Source organism: Hyperoodon ampullatus, assembly GCF_949752795.1.
Source record: "Hyperoodon ampullatus genome assembly, chromosome: 10".
Classification (NCBI taxonomy): domain Eukaryota; kingdom Metazoa; phylum Chordata; class Mammalia; order Artiodactyla; family Ziphiidae; genus Hyperoodon; species Hyperoodon ampullatus.
In genome coordinates, this window is record NC_136923.1 from 102,488,403 (window position 1) to 102,504,779 (window position 16,377).

The 16,377-nt window shown below is 53.3% G+C and overlaps 1 protein-coding gene across 1 annotated transcript in view; it reads right to left on the reverse strand.

The window, feature by feature from the left end:
- The window catches only part of CDYL (chromodomain Y like), a 135,661-nt gene that overhangs the window by 33,564 nt on the left and 85,720 nt on the right, over positions 1 to 16,377 (reverse strand). The gene's annotated exons all lie outside the window — the stretch shown is intronic.

The following is a 16,377-nucleotide window of genomic DNA, read 5'->3' on the forward strand; positions in this document are numbered from 1 at the left end:
CTGTGTCTGAGAGGGCGATGCTCCGGCACACGCGAACCCTGTACCTCTGTGCATGGTGTGGACACGCAAACCCACGTCTAGTCTAAGCACAGAACCTTTTGTACGTTAATCAGGGAAGCAGAACCCAGCAAAGAACAGAGCATCTAGACACACACAGGACGGGACCACGTGCCCTGAAGGTGACCTCCAGTTAGTACATGTCACGGTCTTAATGAACGATGCGCAGCTCAGTTCTACGTGGATGTAAAAAGCTGCTGGTTGGAGGATTTATAGTGAGTCAACATGGCAGAGGAGTACGTGTGGGCTACCTGGAGACCCTGATGGGAATTAAAGTTTCATTTTTTCAAGGATTGAGGGGAGAAAATGAGGAAAGACAGTGGTAACCCCACAGGCCAGGCACTGTCATTAGAGTACTTAAAAGTAGCACAAGGTTTTGTGCTTAAGAAAACATAGCCCAGGGACTTCCCTGGTGGCACAGTAGTTAAGAATCCGCCTGCCAATGCAGGGGACATGGGTTCGACCCCTGGTCCAGGAAGATCCCACATGCCGCGGAGCAACTAAGCCCATGTGCCACAACTACTGAGCCCGTGCCACAACTACTGAGCCCGTGTGTCACAACTACTGCAGCCCACGCGCCTAGAGCCTGCATGCCACAACTACAGAAGCTCGTGCACCACAACTACTGAAGCTCGCACACCTAGAGCCCGCACTCTGCAACAAGAAGCCCGCACACCGCAACGAAGATTAGCCCCTGCTCGCCACAACTAGAGAAAGCCCACTCGCAGCAACAAAGACCCAACACAGCCCAGATCCTTGGAGAGCCAGGGCTGAAGGCCAGCTGACCCGTCACTCGGGCCTGCCGTTAGCAGACTACCTCGGGGAGAGAAGCCCCGAAGCCGTGTGAGGCTGGGCCACAGAACAGCTGTCGGGAGCCCCGGGGCCGGCCCGCAGTCACCGAGCAGCCAGCTTGGGCCGCAGAGCTGCAGGCTGAGCAAACCAGCATCTCCTAGAGCACACTTCTAAGGCAAACGTCTAGCTTTGGCCAGGCACTAGATGAGTGCTTCTCAAACTAGGGTCCAAGGCTGCACTATTTGAGTCTACGAGGTGAAAGCCAAGTTGTGAATCCTGTGCTTTCACCCCGGTGACCACCCGCAGGGCCGATGGCCTGCCGTGCAGCTCACAGGCCCCTTTCCCATCCGGCTGGATCAGGCTGTTGCCAAGGAGCCCCTCTGGCTGCGATTCTTTACCCGCTTCCAGGGCAATGCCAGAGGCGGGACCACACCCACCTTTGCGAGAGACCCAGGTATTCACCGCGCGTGGCCGGGCACGTGCCTGCCCTTTAGAGGGGGCCGCCGGTGCACACTGAAGAGGGCAGCCCAGAGCCCCTGTACGCGGGCAGGCGTGTGCGTCTCTTCACTGTGGACCCCCGGGAGGGAGGCCTGGGACACGGAACTCAAGGGCGAGCCAGACTCAGAACTGCGTGCTCACCTTACATAGACCAGAACCACAGGCTGAAAAGCAAGAGGTCAAGAGAAAAGGTTTAACCTGACATATCATTTCACAGATGAGGACAAGAGCTACTCAAGGGTTAAGAAGGAAAACTGACCTCAGCACAACAGACTCAAAATACAAAGCAAACACCTGAAAAGCACAACTTGCTCAGTGACATAAATACTGTATAAAAAATAACAGTAATTTCAGAATCCAGCTTTGAACGTTAAGACTCCGTACTTCGAAACTGTACTAGGGCCAAACTCCCACAGTCAGCTTTTCTCTCCGTTCTCCCCCGAATCAGTGACACAGACACCACATCTGCCGTGGCTTTTTCTGCATTTTCCAGCGGCCCATCTTTTTGCAGCAGGACATCTGGGCGACATCCCGTCTCTCAGGTGGCACCCACCTGACCCGCTAGAGCCCCGGGTTCTAACGTGGGCCGGATACGTGGTCATGGCTGTGGCTCTGAAGACCCTGCCAGCATCTCCCCAGCCGGCCCAGGACCACACAGGGGCAGACCCCAGGACACCCAGTGTCCCCCTGCTCGTGAAACGCATGGCAGGAGCCCCCCGTGAAAACTGGATTTTACTCCGCAGGTGGGGAATTTACTGGGGTAACTCCTCCTTCCCCACGGGAAGCCAACAAAGCAAAACTCAGACTGAGACTGTGCACACCACTCCCGCTCGTGGCTGCTGGCAAGCTGGGGCGACTGTGGCCCATCAGGTGAGGCTGGGCTGCAAAAGCGAAGCACGGAAGTCAACCTTCTGACAGGAGGACGGAATGTTTCCACTCTCCCTCTGGAGTCCACAAGGTAGTGTGAGCGCCAGGCCACGGAAACGCCGCAGCTGCAGTCACACCCTGCGTGAGACGTCACCCGGCCCACGGCTGGGGGCTGCGGTCTGCCCTCTTCCCACAACCTTTACACCCATGCCGCAGCCGGTGAGACCAGAAGCGATGTGAGCAGAGCGCTGACGACACGATAATTAAACAGCAGGCACTTCCGTAATCCTGCTGATTGTGTTCACGTTATCACAGGATTCCCTCCAAACCAAGATTTCGTGTAACCTTCAGAGCTAATGCCAAGTACAGGAAACAGCTGGCCAGCTTTGCTGAAAGTGTCGACCGGAGAAGAAACGCTACAGTCAGGATGCTCACAGGGGTGCGTGATTTACAACTGTATCAGCAAGATGGAAAATCATCGCAGTCCAGCAGCGCAAGAGCTTCAGGTGATAACGCGTTACGTTTCATAAAAATCACATCACACGTCCGTGGGACGGGTGGACCCACTGGATGAAAGGCGAACCCTTCACCCCCCGTTACCAACATGAAACTTAATTAAAATTGTGGGCAGGCCTCCTCACATACCACGTCTTGTTACTTTGACTTTAAGACTTAATTAGAACCAGTGACTTTTTTTTAAGGCTCCAACCCCTGTAGAGTTGCAGAAATTGCCACGAGAATGACACTAGAAATGGTCCTGTGGGCTGAAGAGGAAAGGTCTCCATCGTAAGGGGCCCAGCACTTGAGCTGCCAGCCCTGGGCAAGTGAGGGGCTTCCCGACACGAGACGTGGTTCAGGCTCCATGGTCTTTGCCCCCAACCCAGACGGAGCCAAAGCCTTCACTGATTCAATTCTCAGAAACAAACCTCACAACTCCCTTTATCACCTCGAGATGACACAGCGGTTCTCCCGCCCCCAGGTGGCTCCCGACTGCATGCGCCCTGGATGAAGCACACGCTGGGATACTGTCCTCCTTGGTGACAAATCCTGTTTTTCAAAATCGGCGACTAGTTTAGGAGACAATCCGGGCTTGTCTTGGGGGACGGGGGAGGCCAGCACCCACACTGGCATCAGATCCCAAGGACTAAGACCTGGGACCGACCCTGACACACGGGAAGGGAGCTGCCAGAGACCAATCAGGATGGTGCCGTCCATCAGCAAGGACGCCTCAGTGGGCTTCACGTTCCTCGTCTGGTCTTGGGGTTGCAGAGGGCAGAGCCCACCATGCAGACTCAGGGTAGTCAATCTCCTAATCACGTGAGCCCAGAGTCAGCGAGACCAGGATGCACCAGCATTTCCACAACCGTCCTCATGGGTGCACTATCTGCTTGACCCAGTTTGACTTCTGGAATTCAGGTGAGGCTGGCGGTGGGCTGGGCTGGGACAGCGGTAAAGCCTTAAAACTGCAGCTGAGGACGGGGTGGGGCCTGACCTCCTGGTGCAGTGGACGACACAGGGACTGTGAGGTCTGCTGGTGACCCAACGTCTCGCTTCTCGCGTGTGGACTTTGTGATGGTGACCTCTCAGCACGGAGGTGGGAGAGCTGCGTTTCTCAGGGGCTGACGTGGCCCTAAGGCATCCACCTCTTTTCTCCTGACGTAAGAAAGAACTGCCCTCCCCTGGTCCTCCTCGTGTCACCCACACGTAAAAAAGAACTTGAACTGCAGACAGAAATGAGAGATGACTGTGACTGAGATAACTGGCCAGAAAGGGGGTTGTTTTAAGGTATTTTGAGAACTTACTATGTCCCCATTAAAAAATATTTTTAAGCACAAACTCTTAATGAATGAAGTAGGGAAGGCAGACGAGACGTTACCATAAAGAAACCAGATTATGACGTGCACCTTCCCAAAGGTGGGGGCTGGAGGCTGGGGGAGTTGTGCCCGGTGAACAGGAGCCTCGAGGGGCACGTACACAGTTCAGAACACGACCTGGGACAAAAACGTCTTTCCGACGTCTCGGCGGGTCCTATTTATGGTTCTAGACTGAGAGGCGGTTACCTTAGCCCCTCATCACTAAGGGAGACGGGGATTTGCTATACGAGGGTAACTGCTTTTTTTTTTTTTTTTTTTTTTTTTTGCGGTACGCGGGCCTCTCACTGCTGTGGCCTCTCCCATTGCGGAGCACAGGCTCCAGACGCGCAGGCTCAGCGGCCATGGCTCACGGGCCCAGCCGCTCCGCGGCATGTGGGATCTTCCCGGACCGGGGCACGAACCCGTGTCCCCTGCACTGGCAGGCGGACTCTCAACCACGGCGCCACCAGGGAAGCCCGGTAACTGCGTTTTAAACAGAGACTGTTTATCCCATCAGATGTCATCATTCCAGCAAGCGCAGGCCTGCGCGAGGCTAAGTTTATTACCATCTCCTTATCGATGGTCTGGTTTGCTGCTCCTGCCTTGAGGAACACCGCCTAGACCCCAGGGCTCAACTTTCAACACTGCGGCCTGGCGGTGGCCGTGCTCTGGCTCCATCCATCCTGGACCAGGGACGGAGCTACTTCCTCTGTCAACCGCCGCGCCATTCAACGGAGCCCCGTAGTCAGAAACGAGGGCTCCTTCACCAACAACTGTCCCTCCGGGCTACGCGCTCCTGGAAGCCAGGGGCTGTGTTGTATTGAGCTCTGAACTCCCAGCATCCAGCACGGAGCCTGCACACAGGAGATGCTCACCAAGCATGTGATGAGGAGGCGCGGAGCCTCCAGGATCCCCCCGCCCCCGTGCGGAGACAGCTGACCGTCAGCACGGAACACCCTCAACCAGAAACCGTGTCTGACCCCGAGTGAGATGAACCCAGCACAGCCGGCTCCGGCTTCAGGGCCCCCAGCCACGGAGCGGGGGAGGGGCGGGTGAGCCAGGCGCCCCCGGAGCCAGGCCCCAGGAGACAGTGCACAGCAGCCTTCTCCTCCCTGTAGCACCCAGATGACGGCAGGCGCTTTACAGCTAGAGGGGGCGCTCTGTCCTCACTGTGCCTGCTTGTTGAAGTTGAATGAACTCTTTAATTAGATTTTTGCCCAGACAAAACAATACTCTATTAATATTCAAGAAAATGCTAGTAATGAAAAGCCACGTTAAGATGAACCAGGAAAGAAGAAAATGCTTTTATCCACTCCACACATTCAGCTCCTACCATGAGGCCAGGCAGGTGGTAGAAAAAGTGGGACGGGAGTCTTGGTTCTTACTCCCCAGAAGTCCCCTGTCCACCGGGTACAGCTATGAAGAGGAGGGTGTCACCTCCATTTCAGGGGACGGGAGCTCGGCCTGCTACCTTGGCTGAGCTGGAGGAAGGCCCCTGAGTGTGTAGGCAGCAGGGAGTGCCCAGGCATCGGAACCCAAGCGATGCTCCCAGCACCAGCAGCTGCTCAGAGAGGGTCCCCTTGACGGCCCGGCACACCAAACAAACATCCCTCTGCGAACGGGTGCCACAGCGAACAGTCCCGGGGACCGTGCCACTTAAGGGGGGTAGAAGAATAGCACAAAGGCAACGAAAAGAAAACGAGAGGTAAAAGGTGAACAAGGAACAGCAGCGTTCCAGAACGAGTATTTTAAAAACAAAGATGCAACAAGCGCTGGCAAAGATGTGGAGAAATGGAAACCCCTGTGCACTGCTGGTGGGATGTAAAACGCTGTGGCTGCTACGTGGTCCTCAAAAAATTAAAAACAGGGCTTCCCTGGTGGTGCAGTGGTTGAGAGTCCGCCTGCCAATGCAGGGGACACGGGTTCGTGCCCTGGTCCGGGAGGATCCCACATGCCGCGGAGTGGCTGGGCCCGTGAGCCATGGCCGCTGAGCCTGCGCGTCCAGAGCCTGTGCTCCGCAACGGGAGAGGCCACAGCAGTAAGAGGCCCATGTACAGCAGAAAAAAACAAAAAAATTAAGAACAGAATTACCACATGATGCGGCATTCCCACCTCTGGGTGTTTATCCAAAAGAATTCAAAGCAGGATCTTGAAGAGATGTCTGTATACACGTGTTCATCGTAGCATCATTCACAGTAGCCAAGGGGTGGAAGCACCCAAGCATCCGTCGACAGATGAATGAAGGAAGAAATACATACACGCCGTGGAATAGTACGTAGTCTTAAAAAAGAAGGAAATTCTGACAAAGGCTATAACATGGATGAGCCTCGAGGACATGATGCTCAGTGAACTGAGGAAGACACAGAAGGACAAGCGCTGTGTGACTGCGCTACGTGAGGTCCCTAAGGTAGTCAGTGTCATAGAAACAGACAACAGGACGGTGTTGCCAAAGGCTGTGGGGAGGGCATTAGTGTTTAATGGGGACAGGGTTTCACTCTGTAAGAGGAAGAAGTTCTAGAGCCCCGCTGGGTGACAAGGTGAATGCACTTAACATTTCTGAGCTACACGCTTAACGATGTTTCAGATGGTAAACTCAGTGTTTATGTGTTTGTTACCACACCTGAAAATGAAAACAAAACTAAAAGACGTGATAAGCCATACGAAACATGTCCTCCGCTCCACATAAAACATTAAAAGGCTGGAGCCCCGACTCCGTGGATGGGGTGGCCAGAGGTCCAGGTGCCGAGAGCCAGACTGAGGGCAGAGGAGGAAGGAGAGGACCAAGAACGTGGACTACACTCTCCACTGTGCGGCCCAGAAGGGAAGTGAGGATCAGGGCGGCAACAAGATCGTTTTTAAGAGGTCAAACCCCGAGGAAAGGGGTTGTGAGTCCTGACGTTCTCTATCAGTCCAACGTTGGGACAAGTACCAGCCACTGCGTCGTGAGGACCAGGGACGGGTGGATGGGATGAAGCAGGGGACTGGCCGCAGAACGCCGGGCCGGTGCTCTCCCGCGGTCAGAAGTGAGATGTCAGGCTGTGTCCTAGGGTGGGAATGAAGGTGTGAAGCCCGTCTCTGAGGGATGCTGGAGCAGGACTGGGAGGTCAGAGCATCAGTCAGTGACAGGGGAGAAGACAGAGACCCGGAGGAAGCTGCCTGGCACCGCGGGCCCCAGAGCCTGGGGGTCAGCACCTCCACCCCAGAGCCGAGGGCAGGAGGCCCGGGGGCAGGAAGGCGGGCGGACATCCCCTCCCAGGAGGCTGAGGACGTTGGGGAATCTGTTGAGGACACAGCAGTGAACGCTGCTAAGCTGGGGGCAGATGAGAAGGGAGAAGCCAGCTCCACAGCGGAAATGCACAGAATTGAACGCCGAGGTCATTTCCACCTCAAAAGGACCTGGGCCCGAGGCCCGGGACAGGCTCCACTGGTCTGAAGCGCACTCTGGCAACCCGGGGTTCTGGAAGTGGGTGCATCTCGGGAGAGGCCCGAGTCATTACCTATCAAGTTGCCTCCTGCATGCTGTCATACAAAGTGAAATTATTCACTGGTGTTTTAAAAAAGATGTTCTACACCATTAACCTACAGATGTCTTCTTCAGTTTTTCCAGCTCCAAGAATCACCTCTCACTCCATATTTGCACGCAAGCTCCGAACCTGCCCTGGCTCTCACTTCCTTGGCAATCTCTCCCATCCGCCCTGACAGATCCGCTGTTTCTTTCTCACTCACACTCTTTTTAGAAGACAAACACTAAGGATCAAAGTAGAAGACACAAAAGTTCCTCTGGCAGCTCGTCCACTCACACACAGACGTTCATCAAGCACCCCCTCTAAGTAAACAACCAGACTGGACGATACAGAAGATTCCAGAGGAGACTGAAATGCTTTCACATCCCACCATCTACAGTTTTGTTTTGTTTTTTGTGGTACTTGGGCCTCTCACTGCTGTGGCCTCTCCCGTTGCGGAGCACAGGCTCCGGACGCGCAGGCTCAGCGGCCATGGCTCACGGGCCCAGCCACTCCGCGGCATGTGGGATCCTCCCGGACCGGGGCATGAACCCGTGTCCCCTGCATTGGCAGGCAGACTCTCAACCACTGCGCCACCAGGGAAGCCCCACCGTCTACAGTTTTATCGAATTTGTCCACCTGTTCTGGATCTTCCCCACCAGACTTTCCTCTCAGAGATTCCTCTAGGGAATTGGCTCTCCTCCACCCAGTCCAGGTTCCCGGGCCACTGAAGACCCCTCCGCCCACAGCGAGGGCGTCCTGGGGAACTCGACTCCTAATAAGGGTCTTCCTTCAAGCGGTGCCTGATAAACTGACTTGTGAAAAATCACCTTTCCTCATGTGTAATTAAAAATGTGACCAACTTTTAAAACGTGACATCAAATTAGGAGGAGATACACACAGTGACAGCCCCCAAGACAGGACTGCGAGGGCCACAACAGGCAGAACAGCACCCAACTTACGCACAAAGCTAGGGAGTGACAGGGCAGCTCGGGTCCACTTTCACGGCAAGCAGCCGCGGCCGGCGGGGAGAGGAGGGCCACGTCCGCGAGAGAGGGCCACCCAGAGGCCGGCACGGGACAGTCACCGGAGCTGTTATTATTAAACGGTCAGTATTTAACACGCACGATTTTCTGTAGCCGAGGAGAGCGGAGTTATATTTTAAACGTACTCAGTAATCTTAAATGTGTCGAGACTCTCTGGGGCTCAGCCCAGCTCCTGTTTCTACTGCTCGTCGGCTGGGGTGTTCCCTGGGGAGCCAGACTCTGGGTGAGCTGTTCTCACCCACTGGAACTTCTGGGAAGGAGGAGACTCTTCTCTGCCTGGTTTGCTGAGAGGGTCGGCACGCCAGCCCTCACCCTCTGGACGAAGCAGAGAGAGCCTGTGGCGGGGAGATGGGGTTCTGGGGGTGGCTGGATCCAGCTGTGCCTGGATCCTACTCTGACCCAATGGAGCCATTTTTTTGTTGGCTTGTTTAAACCAATTTGAGTCATTTCACTCACTGGAGACAGGAAGAAATCTCGACTATTATAGTACGGTCAGTATTGTGAATCATGCTTATAAAAAGTCCCTTGTCGCCCGTGTGACACAGAAGAACCAAACAGGAGTCAGGAGTAGGTTCTATCATGGACCCTCCTGTCCCACCAACTCTACCAAATCACTTTCTCTTTCAGAACCAGCCTCGTCTGTAACACGAGATGCTCTGGAAGCAGCCGCAGCAGCAGGTTGGAGAACTTACGACAGAACGAAGGCGACAGAGGGCAGGCTCGGCGGTGAGACTGGGTGGGTGTCCACACGCGGCTGTGCACAGCTGTCCGTCAAGGGTGTCACTGGCGGCATGTCCCAGAAGCCCAGTCCCCCGCTGCGGGTGACAGCAATAAGAATACAGGATACAGAAGATGCGTGGGGTTTGGAATAGGTGTTCAGCCCCACTAGTCGGCAGCAACAAGAGCAAACGTTAAAAAAAAAGGAATTTCACCTGAACATGTGATTGTTCTCCTTCTGGCCGTGTACGGCTCAGTTACAAAGTTCAAAAGGAACAGGAACTGTAGCCAGAAAGGTTCTTTCTTTGCATATGACCTAAGGAATCCAAATTCTTCTAAAATTATAAAACTCCAAGTTAATGAAATAACACACTTTGGTACATTCAAACCTGGGCAAGGACCGTAAAATTAATGCAAATTAATTCGGGCTGTTCTCTTTAAACTGCTGTAAATATCCCTTAAAAGGCATAGACCAGACAGGCCCGTTCACTCTACCCCCTGGTGTGGGAGCCAGGAGGACGGGCACACACGGTGGCTCAGACACAAGATGAGTGTGGCCCCCGGGCAAGGGTGACATGCACGTTCATGAAGTCTTCACACTTCGGAAAAGCTGAACCACCCATCCCCCTCCCTCCACACACTGCCAACAACCCCCCCTCCCCGCCCACTGCAAAACAGGCAAGGACTATGTAAAGGGGACTAACAGAAAAATAAGTGCAAACCAGCAATTATAACCTGTAAAAACAGAGTTTTCATGTTTTAAAATTAAAACAATGATACCATTTTCTACCTTCTCACTGGGCAGATGTTTAAAGGTTGATTAAGAACAGGTCAATGGGCACCCAGTCTTCAAGCTTGTTTAGAGAGCAATTTGCTAACATCTGAATCTTAGGTTAGTCGTAGCCCCTGCATTTACTCTCGTTCACAGCAGCAAGCGTGCCACCTCAAATGATTCAGGATAACAGTAGTGTCTACGCACGTGTGTATGTGTGGGTATAAATACACACAGGCACGGGGCCGGGGGAGGAGAGAGCAAAGGAGGCAAAACGCAGACGATCGGTGAAAGTGGATAAAACGGTAGACGGGTTTTTCTTGTACTGTCCCCCAACTTCTCCGTAAGTTTGAAATAGTATAAAAAAAAAAAAAAATCAAGTTTATGACTTCAAAAGAAATGAGGTAGAGATGTGAGTCTTAAAATACAAAGTTCTCGGGCCTCCCTGGTGGCGCAGTGGTTGAGAGTCCGCCTGCCGATGCAGGGGATACGGGTTCGTGCCCCGGTCCGGGAGGATCCCATATGCCGCGGAGCGGCTGGGCCCGTGAGCCATGGCCACTGAGCCTGTGCATCCGGAGCCTGTGCTCCGCAACGGGAGAGGCCACAACAGTGAGAGGCCCGCGTACCGCAAAAAAAAAAAAAAAAAAAAAAAAAAAATACAAAGTTCTCCAAGACAGGATGTCAAATGAAAAAGATAAATCCCAGAACATTTATGGAGGATGATTCCATGTCGAAGAGAACAGACACCCAGAAAAACGTCTGCAATGACACACGTCAAACTATTAATGTTCCCTCTGGGGAAGGAAATGGTATTCTGAGGGGAGGTGGCCATGGTCAACCTTCCTGTTTCGCTCAATGTACTTGTAAATTACTTGTGTCAAAATTCACAGTATTTCTGGATTACTTTTGTTTAAGACGGGAGGTACGTTACCATTTCTGCTGTTGTAGCATCAATGAAATTTATTCATTTACAGGGGAAAAACTCACAATGCCTAAAGCTGTGGTTCTCACCTAAAGGATGCGCCCAGACACAGGCCCCTGCGGGAATGCAGGTGTGCTGGCAGACGGGAACACGACACACTATGCCTGAGGCCACTCTAGCGCCTTAAGGGCAGGACCAGGGATGCGAAACCAGGGGAGCACCCAGGCCCAGGCGCCACAGTGCCCCCTGCTGAGAAGCACTGACATGAAATCACTGAGGCCATGCGATAAATAACCACGACATCTCTGAAAGAAGGCAGGAGGGCTGTTCATGTGGATCTGAAAATACAGCCAAGACGTATCATAAAAGTAAAACAGAAACCTAGGTGGTAGAACCACACGACAAGTATGAGCCCACTGATGTACTGAAAAGATGTACATGTTTGTACAATTTCTGGAAGGAAAAAACTGTTAGCAGCAGTTCTCTCTGGGGGGAGGAGGAGGAGGTGGGGTTTGGGGGGGAGCTTTTACTTTTCTTTTTGTTCTTTGAGATGTTTTAATTATTTTGTTTTCCTGCCATTAAAAATGTTTAATTATTAAAGTATTTATTTAAAAATAATTTACAAATGCCTAAAGACAATTTCAAACCAAGATCTCAAGAGTGAATAGGAACTAGATCTGTCTAACTCTAAGAATGTAAAATATACTACAAACACAAGGGTTTAGTGGTAGATAGTTCGTTCCCATCTTGCTCTATAAAACCACAAACTTACAAGAGAACACAGCACAGGATGGCCTGAGAACCACCTGGAGGGTGTGCTGGGCCCATCTGAGAGAGAGTCCGGCTCGAGAGGTGGGATGGGGCCTGGGGGTGTGCGTTCCTAGCAGGTCCCCAGGTGCTGATGCTGCTCTGGGCACCGCACTCCGAGAACCACTGGAATAGGAAGAGACACAAAGACAGTGGGAATGAAGAGAGAAAACCAAACAGTCACAGGGCTCTGAAGTGGGCTCACTGGGCCAATGCTGCCCCGAGTCCCAAGCACTCTTGAGCGTCCCTAAAGCCTCGCGGAGGAGCGAGGAGGCGAGTCTCCCAGAAGCAGAGGTCGGAGCTCGGCAGTCAGGTCGGGTTCCTCCTGCTGGGACTCGGGCTGGTCCAGAGCCAGCTGGGTGACTCCCTAAAACGTCTTAGGCCCGTTGAATCTGTCACGATCACACTTAGTTCATTTTACACAAGACGGGAGATATGATTACGAACGGTGAGCTGATGCTTCGAAGAAAACAGTGATGTTCTGGAAAGTATATACAGCGCATGGTAAGAGGAATGGTCAACTCAGGTGTAAGCGAAAAAGTGGGAGGAATGAAAAATTCTAGGGATGTGCACCCAGGCAGACCGCTAAGTACCTGAGATCGTGTCCACTTTAATGAAATCCGAACTGGAAACAGGAGAAGAGGGTTTAAGGGTGTGCGTCACACAAAACCAGTGGGTCCACGTGTAAAGAAAGAGGCTCGCTCTTCAAACAAGTGGCAAGTGAAGGCACCCCTTTAAAGGCCTGGGCTCCACATCGGGGACTGGCGAAGAACCGCCCATTTATAAGTTTTCAAGTAAAACGATGACGGTCTGTATGTTTTCAGAGACTCCTGGGGGTGACCGACTTCACCCCACAGGCTGCTGCCGCAGGGCAGAAACCTCTTCTCCGTGGGGCCTTGTGCCTACAACTCCACTGGAATCTGAAGCACATCCAGATTTGGGGGCCGCCGAGCTCAGCTCAGGAAGGAAACGGGGCGACTGCACCGTTCTGTGGGGCCACCTACCGTGTGCTCAGGGCGGGCAAAGCTGAGCGCCCGCGAGCCGCCGGCGGGTCATCTCCCCCCTGCAGCCTTTCCGTGTGGGAGACCACGACAGACACTTGTTGGTTTCAAAGGGAAATCCTTCGTGGTGAGCCCTCGTACACACATTCAATTGACGGTCTGCTACAGTGTGGCTTCAAACGTCCTCTTGTCCAGCGGACACTTCCTGCTGGGGCCCCGCTGACCGGCAACTGCCTCTGGGCACTGGTCTCCTGGCCTCCTAACCTTCCCTGGAGGTAAGATGCAATGTCGGCGCCTACACAGCAAGTGGCCCCAGGGCCCCTCCTGCAGAGGAGCTCTGAACCGGGAGCCCGGGCAGCATCTGCTTCATATTCTTACTGGGAGGAACTTATGCTGCAGCTCCTCCTCCTCCTCCTCCTCCGAAGCCAGCTTTTCCTGAAAATTTCTCCCAGGAACTTCCTCCAACTGAAATGCTCACGGGGTGGAAGACATGTGGTGTGTTAAGGTATTTCCTCCATCATTTTCCTCCTAAATCTCTTAGCTTTGACTTAAAATCCAGCAGCCAACCCCTACATGATAACACTGATAAGGTTTAGACCTCATTTCAAAAAAAGTTTTTGCTACTAGTATTTTCTCAAATGTCATTCTTGTGGAATGGTGATCAAACTATATATCTGAATTCACGAAAGAACAAAGTAACAATAATACAGTTTTTAAAAGCAATTGCTTCTTTTGTAGGATTAGTTCTTCAGGCAATTAAAAGAGCATGAAAACAGTAACTTATTAATAAAAAAGAGCGAAAACACAGCTGCATTGCCTAAATTTAAGATTTTTTCTATTTCTGAAGCAATATACTCATTTTTTTTTTTTTTTTTGCGGTACACGGGCCTCTCCCTGTTGTGGCCTCTCCCGTTGCGGAGCACAGGCTCCGGACGCGCAGGCTCAGCGGCCATGGCTCACGGGCCCAGCCACTCCGCGGCATGTGGGATCTTCCCGGACCGGGGCACGAACCCGTGTCCCCTGCATCGGCAGGTGGACTCTCAACCACTGCACCACCAGGGAAGCCCTATACTCATCTTTTAAACCTCTGTTTCATACTTAAAACAGTCAAAAACAAAACACACATGTGGTTAGTCTGTAAAAGTCACTGTATGTGTGTGTTAAAATTCTCCAGAAACATTTACTCTTTTGGGTAACAGACATTTAAGTATCTGCTGTGCTTGGTGGCAAAAACATCCCCCCTACTCGATTAATGTCTTGAATAGGAGATGGTTCATTTCCCAATGACTCTGCAAGTATCTGCTTCAATTAGTTTTAGAAAAACAAATCAGGGTTCTGGTGTGGCACTAAAATTACCGTGGAAGGTAGAAACAAACATCTGTGTTAAGAATGTACGAACGTGAGGGGGCTTCCCCGGTGGCGCAGTGGTTGAGAGTCCACCTGCCGATGCAGGGGACACGGGTTCGTGCCCCGGTCCAGGAGGATCCCACATGCCGTGGAGCAGCTGGGCCCATGAGCCATGGCTGCTGAGCCTGCGCGTCCGAAGCCTGTGCTCCGCAACGGGAGAGACCTCGGCAGTGGGAGGCCCACGTACCGCAAAAAAAAAAAAAAAGAATGTACGAACGTGGACCAACCACCCAAGAGGGCCTCGGTCCTCCTCCTCGTCAGGAGAGAGACACGCTGGAGGCGAGGATGTGGTTTTCCGGAAGGTTCCATGCTCTGGACCACGGACCTTGTCTTTTCAACAGCACCCGCTCTCGTTTAGTGTGACCCAGCGACAGGGCGAAAAGCCTCTTCTCCAGCAAGCACTGTCCTACCCAAATCACTCCCGCCACGCACAGGCGCTGCTCTGGCCGCGGGGAGGCTCAGCCCTGCAAGACAACGTCCCTCCCGAAGCCCACAGTCCAGTGGCAGGAAGAACGGAAGCAGCTTCCACGCAGGAGGGTGACAGGAAGCAAAGGCGCCCAGTGGCCCTGACAGGCGTCCGGGACCCCGCTGCAGGCCTGGGTCACCACGGCCTTAGAGACATTCCCGAGGGGCTGCCAGACTGGCTCCCATCTAAGTGGGGAGGAGATTCTCGACCTGGATGGGACCCGGGTGGGCAGGAGAGAAGGGTGTTACTCTCACCCCAATCAACTACCTCTGCAGAACAAGATAAAATAATTTAAGATTTTACGCTTACACGCCCCCTGTGGTTTTAACCACAGACACCCTTATAGACACTGAAAAATTTCTGAAATGGCTACGAGTGATAAAAAAAGGAAGTCACTCACTTTTTATTTAAATAGAAGCCACAACCCTCCTTATATACAAAATTGAGGGCTTCTGCTGAGGGCAGCCACCCCTGCAGAACTGTGCTGAGAGCAGAATGTGGGAACTTAAGAGTCAAAATAGTTTTGAAAATTATGGGTCCCCTCCGGCCAGAAAACGTATGTACACACAAGCTCTGTGGACAAAGGGGAACCCCAGGATCTGAGGCCTCTGTGCCCCACCCCCAGGACCAAGCCTTCCCAGAGCAGGGTGAGCAAACTTCTTCTGTTAAAAGACAAACGGCCCACCTTCAGCCTGCAGGCTACACAGTCTCGTCACAATGATTCAAGTCTGTCCCTGCAGCTGGAAAGCAGCCACACTGTAGGTGAACAAACGTGCCTGGGTTCCAATAACCCTTTGTGGAACAGAAATCTGAATTTCTTCTGTTTTCACGGATCGTGAAATATTATTCCTCTTGATTTTTTCAAACATCAGAAAACGCAACAACCATTCTTAGCTCCCAGGCCACACAGGGCTGGGCCCGCGGGCTGTAGTTTGGCGGCTCGGGCCCAGGCCTCGTCTGCAGCACCAGAGCCCAGGCGGCACCTGGCCCGAGTGAGCGGTGAAGCAGGAGACGTTTCTTTCCCTGGTGAAGGTGGCCGGCAGTGGCGAGGAGAACACAGGGTGGAAACTAAGAGACGTGCTGATTCCCGCCCGGCCTGAGCATCCAGCCTCTCCGGACCCGACCCCCGTCTGTAGAGTGGAGTCTCCTATTAGCGGGCTGTCGGGCCTCGTCTGCCTCCGAGCCTCTGTGCCTCTTCCTCGCGCCGAGGTCAGAGGGCTGTGTCCGTGGGCAGGTCAGCCACACGAGAAGTCAGCTCTGCGGACGAGCTGCAGGCGAAGGCCAAAGGCAGGGCGGAGCAGCAGCGTCGGGCCAAAGCCCGTGTCTGGGAAACACTGGCGAGAGGCCCCTTTACTGTGCAAAGGGGACCCTGACCTCAGTCATATCCCCCCAAGCCTGCGGGACGCACCACAGCAAGACGGCAGAGTGGTGTCTCAGGGGAACACGTCTCTGGAGGAAAAGAGCGCCCCAAACCAACCAACATCACTTTTCCTCGTTTCGTATTATTCTACTAAGCGTGGGCTGAGGGAGATGCGCACAGGTACAGAGACCGTCCCACTCCTGCAACACGGACGGCGAGGGGGCACGAGTGACAAAGGGACATGGGAGCGGGTGGCTCTTGGACCAGAAGGAAGAGCTGTGTCCACGAGGCGAAGAAGCAACAGGGCAG